At 44.2% G+C, this 21,812-nt stretch overlaps 1 long non-coding RNA gene across 2 annotated transcripts; it reads right to left on the bottom strand.

Moving 5' to 3' along the window:
* Positions 1–6,628: 6,628 nt before the first annotated feature.
* On the bottom strand, positions 6,629–21,776 carry LOC310658897. Of its 2 annotated transcripts, none has more exons than XR_014502523.1 (3): positions 21,699–21,776; positions 13,063–13,122; positions 6,629–7,109 (listed from the first exon to the last, which is right to left on the bottom strand). It is a non-coding gene; the product is annotated as an uncharacterized lncRNA (long non-coding RNA). The 2 variants fall into 2 exon arrangements; XR_014502524.1 differs by lacking the exon at positions 6,629–7,109 and adding an exon at positions 11,455–11,568.
* Between the last annotated feature and the right edge of the window lie 36 nt (positions 21,777–21,812).

Genomic DNA, 21,812 nt, shown 5'->3' with positions numbered 1-21,812 from the left:
CTGGGGGGGGGCAGTCCCCTCAACTATTTAATGTGGGGCCAAAGGGACCTTGGGCCCTAGGAGTTGGCTCCTATGCTAGCAGAGGTGTAGCGCTGCCACCCCACTTGTGCCCTTGGCAAGGAGATGGATTGATGTGGAGAGGCACAGTTTTTGTGGAGGGACCAACCTTGCCTTGCCAACCCCTAGGTATGCTAACGGCCGCAATGGCTATATACTGCCTCCATGGTCTGTGTCCATAATGCTTCTGAATACCAGCTGCTGGAAACTGCAATGGTGCTTTTCTTGGTCAGATCCTGCTTGTGGGTCTCCCACAGGAATCAGTTGGCCACCGAGAACAGGGTGCTGGATTAGATGGGTCATTGGCCCGATCCGGCAGGCTCTTCTTATGTTCTTGCCCCAAAATGTGCTGGGGGGGGGGGGCTTATGAGCCCTTGGGCAGGAAGGGAGAATCATCAAAATACTTATCTCCCTTCAGCATTTGATTGGGGTGGGGTGGGGTGGAGTGGGGCTTAGATGGAGACGATGGATTCACTTGATTGTGTTATCACTTATTATTAGTGCTATTGTGAAGTTACTGTGCTTATTTTGCACATGTTTAAGCTGTAATTGAATTGCTGCAGACTACGTTTTGCAATCACTTGCCTCTTCAATCTCATTATTTAGAGATTTTTAAAATCTTCTATACCACGGTGGTACAGCCTGTGGCCTGTGGCCCACATGCAGCCCGCAGGAAGCCTTTTTTGGAGACCCTTGGCAACATTCCAGAAAGGAGATCTTAAAACCTTAATAAATAAATCTGTCATGCATTGTTAATGAATATGCATACATCTGTTTGTGTATTAAAGTTGTTTAATAATTAAATATCCTAACTGTATTTAAATATATTTATTTAATTAAACATGAATTGTGTATATTAAATAATATTAAATAGATTGTGAATACTTATTTTACACTATGGAAATCTAATTCAGTTTGGCCTGTAGGTTCTGTGTTGAAGTACTCTGGAGGCCCACTTGGTATTAAAAGTTGGATTGTCCTATTCTATCCCCATTTGTTTCATTGGAAGCAATTCATAAATGAAGTAAATACAGACATACCAGCCAACACTTTATGCACCTGATTACAACATATACTGTTGTAAGCAAAAATCAGAGAGATTCCATTCTGAGGCGATCATGCAGAGAATGCATGCTTAAGACATAAACAAAGATTAATTAGCTGCTGACCAGACCAACATGAAATAATTAAGATCAAAAATACATTGAAAAGGGGATAGAATCAAATAATTGTTGGAAGGGACCCCGAGGGTCATCTATCCCAACCCCTTGCAATGCAGGAATCCTGCCCACAGCAGTTCATGGAACAAAGAAGAGTGATTTGTGTCTGTATCTGCCTGGCTTTGAGAAAGTGCCTAAGGCAGTTTGTGGACTGGTGATATTTTTTTTTTTTAATCTGCTTGCCTGCAGCAGTATTCCTTGACTCATTTGTAAAGTGGTACAAAGGTGTTCTTTAATTTGCCATGAGAGTCTAGCATTTTAAGTAGTTTTCCTGATTCCTAGCTCTGTGCCTTTCATACTTGAGTAAGAAATAAAATTTTGTTTTGGTTGATTAAGCCAGTCATGGTGGCAGATTAGATAGACTCAGCTGGCAACAAACCCTGGGTGGGTATTTTCCCCACAACAATATGTAACCGATCATTATGCTTTGCAGGACAGAGCTGTAAAAGATAGGTGTTTAATGTGCATAAAATGCTGTTTGCATGCACTGTGTATGAAACTTATTGGATGTTTGCATTTTCAGAATGATTGTTTTGCAGAAAACTGCAACAAGTACCAAAAAGTGCTTTTGCAGTTAAAGCTGCAGTTTTTGTGAGTGTTTTTGTTAATGGATTGTTCATCCCCAGAAGTAGTGGGTGAGTCTCAGAAGCTGCCAGCATATTGAAGAAACAACTAGCTTATCTGATTCTCTCTCTGGACCAGAGAGAGAATAGTTATTGGCCTATATCAGCAAGTAAGAACTTTAAGAAAACTGGACTGCATTGCTGGTCGTTTTTGCTGGTTGTTTAAGAGCAATGTGTCAATTTGTACATTTTGTAACAAGTTTAAAGACAGTTTGAAGTGAAATTTTGGAACTCTTTCTTGGTATGGAGAGCTTATTGGTTCATACTGTGCCCATGGTCCAAATCAGGGAATTCCACTCACATAACTCTAACGAGGGCATCTTGCAGATGCCATCCTCAGAGGAGGTCCATTCTGCATGATCTTGGAACTGGGCTTTCAAGATGGATGCTGGTTGCTGTAAAAAGGTAAAAGGTAAAGGAACCTTGGACAGTTAATTCCAGTCAAAGGCGACTATGGGGTTGCGGCACTCATCCCACTTCAGGCCAAGGGAGCCGGCATTTGTCTGCAGACAGCTTTCTGGGTCATGTGGACAGCATGACTAAACCATTTATGGGACACCATGACAGAAGCCAGAGCGCACAGAAACGCCGTTTACCTTCCCACCGCAGTGGTACCTGTTTATCTACTTGCACTGGTGTGCTTTCAAACTGCTAGGTTGGCAGAAGCTGGGACAGAGTGACAAGAGCTCACCCTGTCATGCTGATTTGAACCGTCAACCTTCTGATCGGCAAGCCCAAGAGGCTCAGTGGTTTAGACCACTAACCACCATAAAGAAAAAAGAATAACAAAGCTCAATGAAGACCAGATATAATCTAAAACATCCTGATCTGTTTGTGGGAAGTTTGCACAACTTCTTTTTAGTCATTTGTTGATCCCATTTTTAAAATGTATTTCCTCATCACTTCTCAAACCACAAGAAGTTAGGCTTGTTAGTTTAACGGAATTTGTTGTGCTGGGGTGACAGAGCTCCTTTTAATGCGCTCCGCGCTTCAAAATGAGGAAACCTAAAGTTCTGGTTTGCAGCTGAATCCCTCCCACAAAACACCGAGAGTCTGGAGCAAATTCCCCTTGACAAAATAGTAGCACGAGCTGCTTAGGCCAGCAGGGGTCGCGCCTTCCCTTCCCTAGTCCGGGATTTCATTCATTTGTTTGGCATCCGATTGCCATCGCAACCGGCACGATGGCAGAGAAGGCGCGGTAGCTCCTTCTTGCCAGCGCGAAACTCCCGAAAGGCTGCAAGGCTGCAGCGACCCCGCTTCCCTCGGACGCTCCGTTCCTGCTGCTCGCACGAAGGGAGAGACGAGAGAGAGACCTCAATACGCGCCCCGCCAGCTGCGCCCGCTGGGTTCCCGGCGGCGTTTGCGCCCAACGGCCAGCAGGGGGCGCTGCGAGTGCTGGGGCGTCATGGGCAGCTCCGTGAGGAAGGGCAAAGTGGTTCGCCAGGCGCCCACGGGCACCGCCAGCCGCGACCCCAGGGCAAAAGCCCCGCCCGCCCCAGGTGGGTAAAGCCTAGACTTCTTCTTGCTCTTCGGAGTGACGGAAGGGATATTCCGGGTTCACTTAGCATCCTTTCCCATTTAGATTTTTTATTGGTTATCATTTTACTAATATTTTATTGGTTAGCGTGGGTGTGTTTTGTTGGCATTCAACTTCATTCATTTTTTGGACCTCTTTATTTCTGTTTCAGTAATATTGTTTATTTTTTGGACATCGTCCACCACTTAAGAGATTTTTTTAAAAGCTGTTAATCAGCTCATTAATTTATGTATTTTTTAAAAAAAATATTGTCCTAAAGGACTGGGTGCAACATAAAAAGTTATTTTCCTCCTTCCCCGTCCCCTTTTTACCTTCTGCAGCAACCCCATGAGGCAAAGTGAGAGAGAGAAAGAGTGAGCCCAAAGAAGTCGCCCATTGAAAGACTTGGGGCTGATAAACCAAAGCAGTGCTTCACTTAGGTTTGTGGCTTGTTTTGCAGACCACAGGCATTTGCCAAACCGGTGCCTTCCACATGTTTTGGGGGACAAACCCCATCAGCCCCCGTAAGCATGTGATGGCTAGGGCTGAGGGGTGTTGTGAGCCTGGATAGTTCAGTTTGGTTAGAGCAGGATGCTGATAAGTCTAAGGTTGCAGGTTTGATCATGTTGCGGTCCTGTCTCTTTCTCTGCCTTTAGATGTGGTATTTGTTTTGTGACAAGTGCCCATGTTATCCTGCCTGGATAGCTCAGTTGATTACAGTGTGGTGCTGATAACACCAAGATTGCAGGTTCAATCCCTGTATGGGACAGCTGCATATTCCTGCATTGCAGGGGGTTGGACCAGATAATCCTCAGGGTCCCTTACAACTCTATAATTCTAGGATTTGGAGCACATGAAGTTGGTAATACCTCTGGTTATGTACTTAATTTGTTCTGGAGGTCCGTTCTTAACCTGAAACTGTTCTTAACTTTAAGCACCACTTTAGCTAATGGGGCCTCCTGCTGCCGTAGCGCTGCCAGAACATGATTTCTGTTCTCATCCTGAAGCAAAGTTCTTAATCCGAGGTACTATTTCTGGGTTAGCGGAGTCTGTAACTTGAAGCGTATGTAACCTGAAGCGTATGTAACCCGTGGTACCACTGTAGTGCATTTGTAGTGCAATCGCACATAAGTTTACTTAGGAATAAGACCCAGTTCCTCCAGAAGGGCACCTGCCTGCTTGTTTGTTTGTTTGTTTGTTTGGTAAAGCACTTTTAATACTGCTGTGGAGTTTTTACTATTTATTTTAATAGATTTGTTTGCATATTGTTTTAATTCTGTTATAGTTTAATTACTTTTTAAGTGATTTTCATGTACAATCACTATTATCTTTTATATGGTTTTAGCTTTTGTGTTTTATCTGTGTTGTTTTAATTTGTGTAAGCTGCCTTGAGTTTCAGTCTGGGGAAAAGGCAGGATATAAATAAATATCATAATCATAATTGTGTTGTTATCACTTCCTAATCCTTACAACCACCCTATGAGGTAGGCCAGTTTTATTAGCTTTATAATGTAGATAGACAGCTGAGGGAAGAGAGCGGACTCAGCTATACAGCTGCAAATACAACTTTTAAGTGTGTTGTAAAGTGCATTATAAGGGACGCGGGTGGCGCTGTGGGTTAAACCACAGAGCCTAGGACTTGCTGATCAGAAGGTCGGCGGTTCGAATCCCCGCAACGGGGTGAGCTCCTGTTGCTCGGTCCCTGCTCCTGCCAACCTAGCAGTTCGAAAGCACGTCAAAGTGCAAGTAGATAAATAGGTACTGCTCCAACGGGAAGGTAAATGGTGTTTCCGTGCGCTGCTCTGGTTCACCAGAAGCGGCCTAGTCATGCTGGCCACATGACCCGGAAGCTGGACGCCGGCTCCCTTGGCCAATAAAGTGAGATGAGCACCGCAGCCCCAGAGTCGGACCTAATGGTCAGGGGTCCCTTTACCTTTAAAGTGCATTATACAAATGTGACACTAGATGGCGATGGTGAGCTATGGCAAATTCAATATATTTTTCAAAACTTTTTTTAAAAAAGCATTTTCACAACTTTTTTTATATGTGTCTAGATTCCACCAGGGATTTGTGAACTAAAGGCAGAGATGAGTGTTGACCTCAGCCTCTCTAAACCCCATTAAGATTTCTCAGTGGCATGATAGGCTGGAATTCAAGAGGTGCAGTTCTCCAGCATTCAAGCACCATAGCACAAAAAGCTTTACTTGCAAACTTCCAATAGCATGCAACATAGGAAACTTGGCAGTGAAAACCAAAAACCAAAAAAGGGTGTTGATTTGTGCTTATTACATGTAGGTGAAATACATGGTTTGATAGTGTGGGGCTGGTTGAGAGGCAGTGAGTGTCTCAGTCTCACCAAGTGAGCTTCAAGGTGGAAGAGGCGTGGAGATGGAACATTGCTCAGTGGAAGAGTAACCAGGTTCAGTTGCTGCCATCTCCTGTTAAAAGGAACAGCCTAGCAGGAGGTGGACATCCATTGCCAGTCAGATTAGACAATGCTGGGCTAGATTCCATTCACCCTCTTCCATCCAAACCTGAAATCTTATGATATGGCTGCATTTGCATGTACTGTAATGCTAAGTTTATAGGCCTAAACTAGGGTTAGTAGAACTGAAGTTCAGGAGTGAGGAATTTGTGGCCTTCCAGGTGTTGTTGGACTACAGTTCCCCTCACCTCTCAGCACTGGCCATGCGGGTGGAATTTGGAGTCCAACAACATCTGGGGGGGGGAGCTTCCCCATCCCTGACTTAGTTGGTATATTCCAGCTGTCAACTGCAACTATGAAAACATTCACAGCTCTGCAGTCCAGGGTTCCTAGGTTTGCTCTATTTGCAAAGTTTGCAGTGCCATTGAACTCAAGGAAATAGGTGCTTTGGGTCTTTTGAGACCTATTCCTTATGGAGAATTATATTCTGCAAAGCAAGCACAGACCAAAGCACAGTGGATTCAGGATTGCAGCTATAGCCTTCAAAGTGCCTTGCAAGTGCTAATTAACCCATCCCTTCATTCTATAAATAGGTAGGAAATGCTTTGATGGGGTAGCACAAGAATCCAGAAGTCTGTGAAAGTAAATGTGGAAATATTAAGAGCAGCAATATATATCAAAAGGACCTCTTCACTATCTTTTGACTTTATTTTCTCTCTCTCTCTCTCTCTCTCTCTCTCTCTCTCTCTCTCGTGCTTTCCATTGAAAGCTTTTTGTGGGACCGGGATATATATTATTTATTCGTGCATAATATTTATATACTCTGTTTAGTATGCAGATTCCCTAGGCGGGTCACATAAAAGATAGTTAAGATCATTAATGGGAGAAAAGGAAAAATCTATATCACATTACAAACAAGAATATGAAGAAATCTATCAATTAAAAATAGGGAAACTGCCAATAAAACATTCAGTAAAACTCAATGAAAGAACAAAACAAGGAGATGAGATGAAGGTTACAAACCACTGGAAGACCAGCCAGATAGATGGATCTTCAGGAGGCTTTTACAATTTGCCACTGCTTCCGCCTCACAAACAGTACATGGGAGGGAGTTCTAGATGTCGGTGCCACAACCAAGAAGGCCATGTTGGCTGGGGCTGATGGGAATTGCAGCTCAACACACCTGGAGAACACCATGGTGGTGGAAACTGCTTAAAGCATTACTCTGTGTTGTCATAAACCCAATCTTCTGGTTTGGGGTTAAAAGCCTGTGGGGGAAAATTCATCTGTCAGTATATCTATAAGAGCATTAGTTCAATTTGCATCAGGAATATTTACCATAAAACAACAGGATTCCCACACAGCATTACAACAGAGCAGGAACTGGGAACCTCTGACCCTGTGGATACTATTGGACTACAATTCCTATCATCCTCAGCCAGCATAGCCAACGGTCAAGAATGATGGGAGTTCTAGTCCAAAACTACCTGAACAGCCGCAGGTTCCCTAGCCTTGCAATAGAGGCAACTCTGCAATTAGTGGTTTGTGGGCTGTGAGGCTTCATGAGACATGACATGACAGTTTAATGAACAAATGGGCAGGGATGTGGGGCGGGAAATTTCCCAGGTTGTTAATTTTTTTTTGGGGGGGGGTGTGAATCTGTTTCATAAGTTCATTAGTAACAATGAGCGGATGCCAACTGCAAACAGAGGATTAGGCAAGCTTTACAATTTCAAAGCGCTTAACTTTGTTTACTAAATATGAGTAGAACAAGACATGCAGAATTAGATCACTCTCCAAGGCATCAGTCAATTTTCTAATGTAAGCTGGAAAAAATGCTATGCAAATTATGCTAATCTGCATAGGACACCCCCCCCCCAGAACATTGTCCAGAAAATCTACAATACTGCAGGCACTGCAGGTGGGGAAAGGATAAACAGTATATAAACTACTGGGGATGGAAGGAACCTGGACATGGTCTAAGAAGATCAGCTGTTTTCATGGGGCTATACAGAGGCATCTGTTGTACATAAGACCTCATTCTCTGGGCTGACTTCACTTCTCTTCCACCTGCCTACTGGATGTGTGGGACAATAACTGGATAAATATCTATCCATTTGGTCACAACAGGAAAGTTGGTGTGGGCTTCTTCTGCTCCCAGAGAGTCTGTTGGTGTTAAAACTCTGGCAGAAGCTGAACTGAATGCTCACTCCCTGCTGGGGGAGCACATTATATTACCCTGAATACAAACACACGGGGACTCTTGAGTATAGCTACGTACATTTATTGCAGGAAATCTGCACTTGATAGAAGACCCAAGTTTTGTCCAGCTACGAGGACAGATCCGCACAATGCACAAGAACCTCCAACACACATTTAAAGCACATGACCACCTGCCCAAAAAGAGTGCTGGGAATTGTAGCTCTTTAAGGGGGAAACTACAGTTCCCAGATTCTTTGGGGGAAGTTGCCCTGAAAGGTGGAGATGCTAAACACCAAGAGTCAGCCCCTGAATTTCCCTTTTAGTGCTAGAGCAGGACTGTAGCTTTAGTACTAAAATTCACCTAGAACTGGCATAGATGTGCAAGAGGCTATCTACCCACACATTCCTAACATCTTAGCCTCCCTAAGGGAGGAGTGTGACCTGTGATGCTCATCTAGATTACAGGGTATGACAAGCAGAAAGCAGGAAAGGCCAGGGGGCACCGCACCAAAGCTGCCTATAGGAAAACAACAGAGCTGACTCAAAACAGGCAGGCTACCATGCTGTTCACATACAGATGTGGAGCAGGTGGAAAAATCTGGCCACAGATCTGGCCTGGAGGATAATAGGCATGTGGTTGTGGCATGGAAGACCCGGCAGTCAAATAGGTTGTTCTGTGCCTTAGAAGAGGCACAGAACAACCTATTCCCTCCAACCTTCCAGAAGGTGCTGGACTCCAGCTCCCAGCAAGCATGGCCAGTTTATTTACATGACTATCCCTCTTTTCCTCCAGAAAGTTGAAGATGGCAGGCATGGCCCTCCCTCACCACATTTCATCCTCACAGGAACCCTGTGAGGTAGGCTAGTCTGAGAGGCAGTGACTGGCCCAAGGTCACCAGGTGGGCAAAGATTTGAACCCTGGCTTCTCACCACTGCACCATATTGGCATTGACCATGGTTAGTGGTCAGGGGGTGTGTGAGCAATATCCAGTAACATTTGGAGGGCTACAGATTCCCCAGTCCCTGCCTTAGAACTTTGCCACTGGTCCTTCCCACCTGACTTCCAGTTTCTGCTCATATTAGCTGGAAGCTGTTCTTTATAAGTGATAAATAAGAGTTGATTTATTAGCGAAGGCAGCTGGAAAGGTATTCTTTTGTTCTAATTCAAAACATTGCAATATGGATGCTGTCAAGAAACCTGTTGCACTGAGAACATTCAGCCTTCCCAAGAGCAGAAAATACCCCAAACTCACACTCTGTGTGTGTGTGTGTGTGTGTGTGTGTGTGTGTGTGGATGGAGCAGGGCTTAAGACAGTAGCAGGGTCTCTGTGTTAGCTCAGTTAAGAGCACAGTAAGGTTGCAATTAGAGATGCTTTAACGTTAAACGAAAGTGATCTCGACATGCCTCTACAGCTCATATTGAACACTGACGTCAGCCACAGACTACTTGAAATCTAGGTGCCGCCTTGCATGTTATGCTTGGGGTGATTGCGTTGAAGGCCAGACCCATAGGTTAAGGGGGAAATCCTTGTTCAGAACCCTTGGGGCATAAAAAATATGTCAAGCAGCTGTAGGAGACCATGAAATTGATCAGAGCTGCAAAGCTGGGAAAGGGAAGAGAGGTCAGTCTCTTACTCTGACAACCTTGTGCCCTCCAGATGTTTTAGACCACAACTGCCACGGGTTTCCTGTGTGGTGTGTGTAGCTAAGCTATAAGAACCATCTAATCTGGTTTTTAAGAGCTCAGATCTCTTAGCTATATCCACACTCATAATCTGAAAGGTACATTTTGCTGCTGTGAATGCCATGCAATTTCCCTGTGGGTACGATGGCCGAAATCAATAGGAACATAGGAAGCTGCCTTATCTAGCTCAGTATTGCCTCTGCACTGACTCGTCAGGATTCAGGCAGGGTTTTCTCCTAGCCCTACCTGGAGAAACCGAGGATTGAATCTGGAACCTTCTAGATGCAAAGCAGATGTTCCGCCATTAAGAGATGGCCCTTTCCCCCAGCTTGAGCTGCCCATGTGAGTAGCCCCGTTCTGTAAGCTACAAGGTAAGGTTAATGTGCAAAAGAGAATTAAACTGGATCTCATCCACGCAACTGTTGGGCAGCTATTCTTTTTAACTGCTCTTGGCCACAGGCAGCAAAACAGATGATGTGAAAATTGCCTGCTTCAGAAGCAAGGCTTGGTTCTTCCGTTGTGTTGACAGTAGTCTTGCGCTCATTGCACAGAGTGAAGCTGAAAGAGTCAAGTAGTTCTGGGGCATGTGCAGAATGCCGGCTGAACTACGATTCTTAGTAACAACAACAAAAAGTGGAAATATGTGTGAGCCAGCGTGGTGTAGTGGTTAAGAGCGTAGTCTCATAATCTGGTGAACCAGGTTCACTTCCCTGTTCCTCCACATGCAGTTGCTGGCTGGGTGACCTTGGGCTAGTCACACTTCTCTGAAGTCTCTCAGCCTCACTTGCCTCACAGAGTGTTTGTTGTGGGGGAGGAAGGGAAAGGAGATGGTTAGCTGATTCGAGACTCCTTAAAGGGAGTGAAAGGCGGGATATCAAATCCAAACTCCTCCTCCTCCTCCTCCTCCTCCTCCTCCTCCTCTTCTTCTTCTACATTGCCATGTTCTATAATTTGCAAATGACCTTTGGAACTTAATTTACCCTGAAATGCAGTATTAAAATCCATTAAGTAAATAAATGTGGTATGATCACTATGGACAGTTACTTTTACTGAACAAAATCTAGTTGTAATTTGTCAGCGCTGACAACGAGGAAGAAGAGGTCTCCTTTATGTTACTGAGTGCTTAGACCAACATTTTTGTTGTTTAGTCGTTTAGTCGTGTCCGACTCTTCGTGACCCCATGGACCAGAGCACGCCAGGCACTCCTGTCTTCTACACCAACATACCTCCTATGAAAAACATGTGCTGCACGACCTCCTTTTATAATAGCAGAGGGCAGCCAAATGCTTTTGAAGGCTCGTGACTTATTGCTGTGTATGCCTAAAGGGCAGGAATGGAAAATGTTGGCTAAGCAGCTGGTTGCGCTTGAAAATAACTTTTGGGTCATTATTTTAATGGCGACAACCTGACAAATTTGGACTGATGACACTTAATGGCATAAAAAATGTGTACAACTATGAAGGAAATGGAAGTGATGACTGGCCCTTGTCCTGATGCCCCATCCACTAGGTGTTAGGGAAGAAGGTCAAATGTGCATTGGTATATAGATGCTCTCTTATGATGACAAAAGACAAGGGAATGAGAATATTGAAAAGAAGGGGGCAGAATGCGGCTGTAGAGGTCGTCTTAAAAAAGTGTCGGCTTCAGAAGGTGTTGAAATTCTAGGCAGATTCTCATGATGAAACTGATACACGGATTGAGCTGTTACTCATTGCACTTGGTGATTGTCTGATTGTCCGACTGTGGCCCCAGCTACCATTGACCATATCTTGGAATGTCACTTTGGGCTGTGTACACCTTGCCCACTTCCTCTGACTCCAGCATACTCCTGCCACTGGTGCCTGAAGCCAAGTACATATGACGTTAGCCACAACCCACATATAGCCTGTAGTTTCTTGAGAAACACTGCCATTTCCTCAAACCCAGCTTCCGTCCAGTTTATAAGCTGTGGTTGAGTTGCGGTGTGTGTGCATTTGAGACATCTATTGTGCATGCACAGATGACAGCGCATGTGTGGACGACAGATGCAGTGAGTTTCAGGAAGCAGGGAAGAGTTACTAACATAGGGAAATGAATCTGGTAATACATCAGGTGAAGACATCTCTGCACCCTCTCTAGAGTGTAAAGCAGCATGCAAATGTGACTTTTAATAGACAGCAGGGGAAACCACTTTGCTGTGTTTTAAGGCACGAATGTGAACATAGCCTGAGTCACAGGAACTGGTTGTAGGGACAGGTTCAAATGCAATTCAACAATTCTATTATTCCAGAAAGTTATGGTTCTCTGTAGTGGATTTTCTGCATCAGCAGGGTGTTGGACCAAATGGCTTTTGAGGTCCAGCCAATGCTTTGATTCTCTTCTCAGCTAATGAATAAGAGTGGAGCTTACAAGCTTTGACTTTTGTTCTGTTCACATGGCACAAAAATGATGCCTTTTTAAAGAACAGATCAAAGTCCATTGAGTTCAACACTCTGTGAAAGAAATTCCAATAAGCAGTGGAGTATTTGAAGAAACGTAACAATAGTCCGGTTAACGCACAAGTAGGATTTGAACCGCAACCAGCAGTAAAACAATTTAGATACAGTATTAAGTTAGGATGAAGAGGGAAGTTAGGTATAATATGCAGCAAGATAAGGGGAAACAAGGAAACCACGGAGGGGTGGAGAGGAAGTTCACATTTCTTACAAATATTGGGGGAAACCAAATATTTTGAAACTTTTGAAAATCAAAATAAAATTGTAAAAAGAAGAGAGAGCAAAAATTCAGGCAGCAGATAGTAGGAAAGGCTCCTCCCTCCTGATGTTTCAGACTGCAACTCCTATCAAGCGTGCTGGCTGGGGCTGAAGGGAGTTGTAATCCAAAACATTTGGAGGGCACCAGGTTGGGGAAGACTGGGGTAGATAATACTGTGCTAGATGGACTCAGGAAGCTGCCTTATACGGAACCAGACCATTGGTCCATCCATCTCAGTACTGTTTACACTGATTGGCAGCAGTTCTCTAGGGTTTCAGGCAGGGGACATTCCCAGCCTTACTTGGAAAGATCAGGGATTGAACCCGAGGCCTTTTGCATACAGAGCAGAAGCTCCACCACTGAGCTGCGGCCCTTCCCCAAATGGCCTGGCCTGCTAGGAGGCGGCTGTTCTGCTGCTAGGCTTGGGTAATTTGCAAGTGTCTTGTGGTTAAAACCCAATTTATTTAGTTGGGCAAAAACATCTCTATTAACTTTAATTGAAGCTGAGCAACTCCATCCCTGGACACATGACGGAAACTAGACTGTAATCATTTACAGTACAAGGCAAAAGAAGCAGAGATTAGTGATGCTGAAGAGCTCACCTGACTATGATTAATGGGGCTTTCGGACATCTAAGTCATATGGTGGGGTTTGTGGTCACCCTAAGGGAAACATGACACCTTCTTAAACCTGACATCGTTTTGTCACCAACACACACTACAATGTCCGTTCTTGTCCTTCTCTGGCAGGCATAGTCTGTGAGGAAGACCCATGTCTCACACACAAAACAATGGTAGGGGAAGTCAAGTCATACAAGCCAGGATTAGGCACAAATAATCCTTCTACGTCCAAAATGTTTCCAGGGGTCAGCAACAGAGGAGAGCCACTCCAGGCAAGGAAAATCACAGTGTCTCATTTTAGGTTAGGAAGTACAGGCTGTATTGTTATTTATTTATTTTCAACCATTTATATACTGTTTAATTATAATACCCTCTGAGTAGCGTACAGGAGGAACCGAATGCAATGAAACTGAAAGTGAGTTAAAACGATAAAAACAGAATTCAGTTAAAATGCCTGCTGGTGTAAGAAAAAGCCTTCTGCAGATGCTGGATGTTCCATATGGAGGGGGCCTGTCTGGCCTCTGCTGGAAGGGTTTTGTATAAAATGGGGCCCACAAAACTAGGCTTGGCACCCAGTGTGGCAGAACCAGTCCCACTGCCCTAAATCTGCCTCTGGTGGAGTTACGGTAGCTATCACAGCTAGTAGCCACTGATGGCATTCTCCTCCATGAATTTGTCTAATCCTCTTTCAAAGCCATCCAAGTTGGTGACCTTCATTGCCACCTGTGTGGGAATTCCATTATGTTTTTCTGTCCTGAGAATATGCTTATATCCATATTATTGAAATAGTTACTATTTTTAAACAACTGCAACTCCAATTTGTTTCGTTTTTTAAGTACAGTAATTGATTTTCATCCATCCAGTTTGAGCATAAATAATGTTCATGCTCGCCCTTATCTAATCATCTTGTAATATTTCTATATGAAGACTGGAAGTTAATCATCCACACACTCAGAGATGAAAACGAAGTGATGATCTTCAGCAGTAAAACTTGCAGCTTCTGTAAGAAGGCAATGTGTTTGCTTTCATGCAAAGTAATGCAGAATTTGGTAGGCGAAGAGTATGGATGCTAAATTAAAGTTACTGAAGAATTGCAGAAGCTGATGCTACTGGCTATTTTATTCATTAACACAAAATTGAAGATACAAAATCTGTATCTCATTTATCTTACATAGTTTTCCAGTTCTCATCATATGCACCTATTATTTTTAAATCAAGGGGAAATTAGGCTAATCACAAATGTATTATGTCTAAATTGTGCTGTTTGTCAATTAATCAACCTCTAATTAGCATATAATTAACAATAACATTGTTCAGGGAAGCGGTCTGTGATAAGCTAGGAAATCAGGAGCCAAGAGTTGCGCCAGGGGACCAGAGTAGAGGAACAAAGCCAGGAGTCAAAACCAAAGAGGAAAGTCAGGGCTAAAGGACGAATTTGAAGACAGAAACAAGGGGGAAATAAAAGTTAGGGCCTCAGGACAGATGAGGAGGCAGGTGCAAGCAGCAAGACAAAACACAGGAATGGAGAACAATCAAGGTTGCAGGAGCATCTCAAGCTCATATATTCCCTCCTTCCTTTGGAACTCCCCGTGTTCATTTAGCTGCAAACCTTGGTTTCCTATCTTGTCTAAGTGGTCAAACTATGGTTTGCACTTGCCTGCAAACTGTAATTCAGGAAATGGGCGTGTGCATGCCCAAGATTACCATAAACAGCTCTCCAAGAGTTGTGTATAGTCAGCTTCCGCTTTATATGAAGAGAACTGACCATGGAGAGGAAAGGTAATTTTGGACTGAATATAATGAGGGCACTTCCAGGTTGGCCTTTCTGCTCTAGAAATATGATGTATGTCTTCTCCTGAACGCACACTCAAGCACACTACCTCTGCTCTTCATTATAGCTGCTATTGGCATTGTCACTGAGAGCACCATATGTTCTCTCTCTCTCTCTCTCTCTCTCTCTCTCTCTCTCTCCTGTGAGGAGGAAGAGCTTTCACTTTTAAGCTAACTAGAGTGCCATGTGATGGCCAAACTTGGAGAACTGTGATTGTTGAGAACAAGCCAGGATTATTGAGAACAAGGCAGGATCTCAAACCATGGTTTGATTATAATTTTGTTCCCATTAACCATGGTGTATGCAAACCACAGTTCCCTGAATTCTGTTGTCAATAGGGAACTGTGTTTAGATGAAAAGCAAAAACAGATGCTTTTGATCTCCCCATGAGTACAAAATATGAGGAGTGTGCAAGGCAGGAAGTTGAGGCTTTTTGTGGCAACTTTCTCAAAGTGGGAAAGTATAATTTTCTGGACTGAACCTATTTATGCACCTCTTCTGCATCTCACTGTCTTCAAATACTAACCATTCTCTGCCTGTCCTGAATATCTAGGTCAAAAAGCTGAATCGAGTCAAGCTCTTTTCACTTTCCTAACTTCTAACGATTCTTTAAGTCAAAAGACAAACTTCTGTGAACTGTTCGGCACTTCAGTCTTGTATGAAAAAGGTGTAACAAACACTGGGGCACAGAGATAAAAGGGAGGTAGATTCCACAAAAAGACAGCAAGAACAGGAATTTATCAGCATAATGAAAACAGCTACAGTGAAAACAGGAAGGTTTGGTCATGCACTGCAGAGGGAATGAATGTAGATGCATGCATATAACATTATTAGACACTAGCTATGATAATTATAGGGCACTTTCTTTTTGCTTTGTCATGCTGTAGCTGAGACTTTGGACAGTGCAAAAGGTGTGGCAGCTTAAAAGCCCCACGCAAAACTCTTGCATTCTCCTATCTACACCTGGTTGTAGGTTCAGGACAGCCAGGGAACCTTTAAAATTATTTTACTATTAATGTAAAATCAAACAGGGAAGTATTTAATAGTAAAATATTAAAGAGACATAGGAAACCACAGCCCTTTAGGGCAGTTCTAAAATCACTTTTCTTAAAGCGCCCCTCCACTATAAAATATCTGAACATCCTCCCATGTTAGAAACTGATTGAGAATCAGATTTTCCTTCCTCTGCTTGCTATATTGTGTAGTGGTGGAAACGCGATGGAACTGCAACCTGCACATTTTGTTGTCTTTCCTCCTTGTCTAGTACTTCTTGACTCCTGTGTGTTTGAATTCCACTCCCCCCCCAAAAAAACCCCCCTGATAATTAGTTTAATATTTCAAAATGGGTAACTGCAGCTTAATTTTTGCATTTCCTGGTTTATCTAATGCACACATTGGCACTGCTGAAAACAAGCACCGTTTGGCTTAATATACCCTCCACCTTAGCTAGGAGCCAGGCTGGCACCAGTTTCTCCATTAATGGAATGAGCAACCAAGGAGGCATCTTAGGGCAGAGCAAGGCTGGGGAACCTGTGACCCTCCGGATGTTGCTAAACAACCACTCCCAGCATCCTTGACTGTTGGCCATGCTGGCTGGGGCTGATGGGAGTCTGGAGGACCGCAGGTTCACCCACCCCTGTTTTAGGGCTTTGCCTGTTTGGGAAATAATACCAGTGTTGCAATAATTATTGTCCTGGATTCTGAGCCCTAGGCTCAATGCTGTCCAGGGAGACAGGGCAGAAACTTCTCTCTAGCCCATGGGTAGGCAAACTAAGGCCCGGGGGCCGGATGTGGCCCAATTGCCTTCTAAATCCGGCCCGCGGATGGTCCAGGAATCAGCATGTTTTTACATGAGTAGAATGTGTCCTTTTATTTAAAATGTATCTCTGGGTTATTTGTGGGGCATTTGTGGCGTTTTTACATGAGTAGAATGTGTTTTTTTATTTAAAATGCATCTCTGGGTTATTTGTAGGGCATAGGAATTCGTTCATCCCCCCCCCAAATAGTCCGGCCCCCCACAAGGTCTGAGAGATAGTGGACCGGCCCCCTGTTGAAAAAGTCTGCTGACCCCTGCTCTAGCCCATCCACTCTCTCAGGAGAGAAGCAGATGAGGAAGTGGGCATGTTTTTTCATGCAAAGAAGATCTGGAGTTTCTCAGGGCTAAAGCAGACAGCCTATTCTCAAATCTTAATCTGCAGAATTCCAGGATAAGGGCGGGAACATAAGCATGAATGAAACACCTAGGCAATTACTGGGTGATTTGTAGTATTACTGCATTATTTAGGATAGCATCCTGTCCTTGCCCAGAGGCAATTTTTTACTCGCCGTTGGCAAGAAGGCAAGGAATAATTTGTAGGACTGCAAAGTTTAATCATTTGATTCATCACTCCACTGAACAGACATACCTGATTAATCTGGCAACAGAGTGGCTGCTGTGTTGTATGGTTCTTTTAAATGTTACATTATTTTCAATTTGTGCATATAAAAACTGCAGTTGGCAGGCACATTGCAGAAGTGCAAGACAGAATGCCCTTTCTAAGATAGTTCCTGCTAATGTATCAATACACCTAAGGACAAAGTGTGCTTTTCCTTCAAGGCTGTTGTAGTAGTCATATGCAAACTGCTGCTAACCAGTTCATCAATTAAAACTCATGGGACTAATCAATTTAAGGTTAATCAACTTTAACTGTCCTAGTTGATTAATCACAACAACTGTGATGTTCTGGGAAACAGCCCAAAGCTCTGGTAAAACCCACTGCAAAGATTCACAGGAAAATGGGAGATGAAAAGTCTGCCTTGCGGGGTTTAGCAGGGGAATTGGCACAGTTCCAATGTGTTTGACCTGTGCACTCACTGCCAGGCACCTAATACAGCCCCCACAAAATGGAAGTGCCCTGTCTCCATCAACAGCGAATGTATCTTGACAAGAGACTTGAATGTACAACTATTGCAAAAAATCAATTTGTAGAACAACCACACCAATAGATCAGTTTAAAACGCCAAACCATAATTATTTTCTAAGCTAACCCCCTACGGAGCAATTTTGCTAATTGTCAGCCAAGTTATGCCTCCCCCAACATTCACCTGATACCTTAATTTTCATTTACAAGTCCGGTTACTCTTGTTTATTTATTTGCGATACCCAAAGAATCCAGATCTTCATCTTATATCAGCATATTTAGGGGTGCAGGGTAGATTACGAAAGACTGCATTTTCATACTTAAGTAGTAGCTGCTTTTCTCTCACGGCATTTTAATAGGTTACACAACCAGTTGTCCGAAGCTCACAAGATACTTGTTTCCCCTTCCTCTTTGTTGATCTTTTCCTCCTGTCTTATGTCAATTAGCCAGGGAGCCTAAATGCTCATTCCTAGGCATGTCTACAAGAAGTAATTCCCACGGTGACTTTTAGGCTGTGTATGCACTGTACCTTTAAAGCACATTCAAAGCACATACTTTCCCTCAAGTAATTCTGAGCACTGTAGTTTACCCACCAACACTGCCCCTCTCCTCATTTGGGATATCACCTGAAGGCACATACAAACAGATACGTTTATTCAAGGGTTGCTAGCTTCAGTTGTAGACAGGATGGCTCTTTCAGACATGCTGAATGTACCCAGGGATGTGGTGAGTGGTGAGGCGGGCGAAACGGACGACGACAGGGTTAGCAAGGGCAAGTGGCGACGATTCAATCCCACTCTCTGTGCACATTCAGAGTCATTGCTGGCATCTGTCTGTCTCAAGAGACAATGGAGTGTGCCTCCGGGGGCGAAGTCAAACCGCTATGTTAGTGGTTCGAGTGACCATCTAGGGGTGCAAGCCTGGGCAGTGTGTCTGGAGATCGTGCCTGCCCAGATGACAAGACCCTCCCCTTGGCCTCGCTGGTGCAGTACAAAGGAAAGCAGAGCAATATGTTTGGCATATTGGCTGCAGGAGTTGCTAGGAGGAGCCGTACAAGGTGTTGGTATCCAACTGTCTTAGGGACCCCACCCCAGATTTGTGTAGGGTTTACACCTTAGCCTTTTCTTCTCCCAAAGATGTTCCACAAGGCAGCAGAGGTTTACGATTAGAGTTTTCCATCTCCTAGATGGACTCCCTATTCCAGGTCGGCAAACCCCATCTGCCCTTCACTTCTCTCTACAGCACATGCAGAAACCACTGGCTTGACCATTGGACCCACTATTGGTCTTGTTCACTCAATCTGCCAGAGCCTGTCTTCACATGCAGGGAAAGCCCCTAACTCACCAAGGGTTTGGGACCCCACTGGCTACTCTCTAGCCAGCCAGTAAAGGCTGTTCCCGGGGTGTGGCTGCTGTTACATGTTGACAACTTCTGAGAGTCACAGGTGAGAGCTGAGTACAGGGTGGGGACCAAAGGTGGACAAACTACCCCAGAAGGAGCACAATGTGTCTCCCACCAAAGGTACGTCCCCTCCCCTCACACCCCATAGACCTCATTCAGAGACATACTGTGTTTCAGTTGCAGGTAAAAGGTAAGGTAAAGGACCCGTGGATGCTGAAGTCCAGTCAAAGGTAGCTGTGGGGTGTGGCGCTCATCTCGCTTTTCAGAGAGCTTCCCAGAAGTGAAATGTGGCCTTCGAGATGAAAAAGATTCTCCATCTCAGCTTTCGATCTCTGCCATGCTATTGAACAAGTGTGTTTTTGCTTTGTCATGCTGCCACTGGCTGCTAGCCCAGAACAAAAAGGGAGTGGCTGTTAAAAATATCCACACAACGTCTTTGGTCTTGCCTGTGTCTATGTGTGTCCTGTGATTTCTGGGAGGTAGCAGAAAATGAAGTGTTCCTTTAAAAGCTTCTTTAAGACAATGTTATTGAAGGCATTAAACTTGTTTATGTAAGGCCTTAACTGGTTGATCTGCCTGAAGTGTGGCACCTTTGTTCTGATCACAGTTACTTGAAAACAAGTCCCTTTTATCTCTGTGAAATGTGATCCAAAGTATACGTAACTTGGATTTATATGACGCCTGAGGCCTCATATACAGTAAATGATCCAATAATAAGCGTGGGAAGGGAAAAACAGCAGTGTTACTTTACCCTTTGTTCTTTATGGGAATTACTATTCACCAGGGACCAGAGGAGAGACATACAATAGTATCTGAATTCTAGCACAAGTACTAATCAAAAAGGTGCTGGTATGTGGCGTTTATGATGGATCCATTCCACGATCCTAGCTAGTATTCCAAAATACCCCTAGTACAGCTTTCATACTTGTGCTTTAAAGACAGAAGAGACTTTGGAGAAATAAAGAATACACATTTGCTTTGGCTTGTACTGTATATCAGTTTGTGTCCTGAGATGTAAATGAGCACAAATCTTATACAAAAAATGGCGGCATTCAGGAACCAGTGGGAGAATATTTCAGTTTCCCAGAACACTGGTCTCCTGACCCAAGTGAGCCTTCAACAAAATACTTTCAGAGGCTCCAGTGTGAGATTGCGGAACTATATTTTATCAGAATGTTTTATTCTATTTGCTCAGGATGCAATCCAGACCAAGGTCCACTAAAGATGCTAAATTAGTAATTGTTGCTAATTACTCCTGCTGTGATTAGCCGCTGTTCTTATCTTGTGTATATTTGAGCTTTGTACACACAGTGTCACAGACTGCACATTTCAGGTTCAATCTTTCCCTCTAAACTCAGGCATGCATATGATAAAGTCACTCTGTCTGATTGCCAGCCGAAGCTCATATATTTGATGAAGTAGGCTTTCAGTCAATGAAAATGCATACTACAATAAATCTGTTAAAGGTTCCAGCAGACTCTTTTTATGTAAACTGTTTGGTAACTTTCAGCCTTTTTAAACACCATCCCCAATGCTAATGCCTGTCGAAGCACTTAAATCAGCAGATGCCATCCTTTTGGAGCCAGTGGGCACATATGGAATTTTGAAAACCTTATAATGGTAGAGTTGGAAGGGATCTTGAGAATCATCTAGTCCAACCCCCTGAAATGCAGGAATATGCAGCTGTCCCATACCGGGATCGAACCTGCAATCTTGGTGTTATCAGCACCACGCTGTAATCAATTGAGCTATCTAGGGCAGGATAACATGGGCACCAGTCACAAAACGAATACCACATCTAAAGGCAGAGAAAGAGATAGGACCGCAACATGCTACAGGCACCCTCTCCCATCAATGGAGGGAAAGGCACCTATACTGTACCAGGCACTGTTTTACTTGCTGACAGAGATAAGTCCTTTGCATTTGCCCCTTGCTCAGAATGGAAGGGGAAGTGGACGTCCGATCCTTGCATTCAATGAAATGTGAGCATCTTTAGGGAAGTGTCTGCAGTGTAGGAGAGTTTGAGCCAGGGCGAACAGGAACTAAGCAGAAAGAGCAAGCAGTCTCGCTGAACTCACTGGAATAATAGAATCTTAAGAGTTGGAAGGGACCCCCCAGGGTCATCGTCCACCCCCCCCTGCAATGAGGGAACCGCATCTAAAGCATCCATGACAGATGGCCATCCAACCTCTGTTTAAAAACCTCCAAGGAAGGAGAATCCACCACCTCTCGCGGAATTCTGTTCCACTGCGGAACAGCTGTCAGAAAGTCCCCTCCCCCGCGCCCCAATGTTTAGTCGGAATTTCCTTTCTTGCAACTTGAAGCCATTGGATTTTGCTGCCGAGGAGCCCCACCCCCACCCGAAAAAAAAAGAAACGTTGCGAATTCGGTCCGGTTCGATCCGTGGCACGTAATGAGGAGGAAGGAGGAAGAAGCCGGGGGGGGGGGGCGGCCGGAGAGTCACAGAAACAGCAAGTCATGCTTACTTTGCCTTTGACTCAGCGCAGAGCTTCAAGGAACTTGGCGAGACGCCTCGCTGGGGAGGCGGCAGGCCACGCCCCCCAAATCCCCGGGCTCGAAGCGTCATAAAAGGCGTTCCT

Source organism: Podarcis tiliguerta, assembly GCF_965153285.1.
Source record: "Podarcis tiliguerta genome assembly, chromosome: 10".
NCBI lineage: Eukaryota > Metazoa > Chordata > Lepidosauria > Squamata > Lacertidae > Podarcis > Podarcis tiliguerta.
This window is presented reverse-complemented; position numbering and strand designations above follow the sequence as displayed.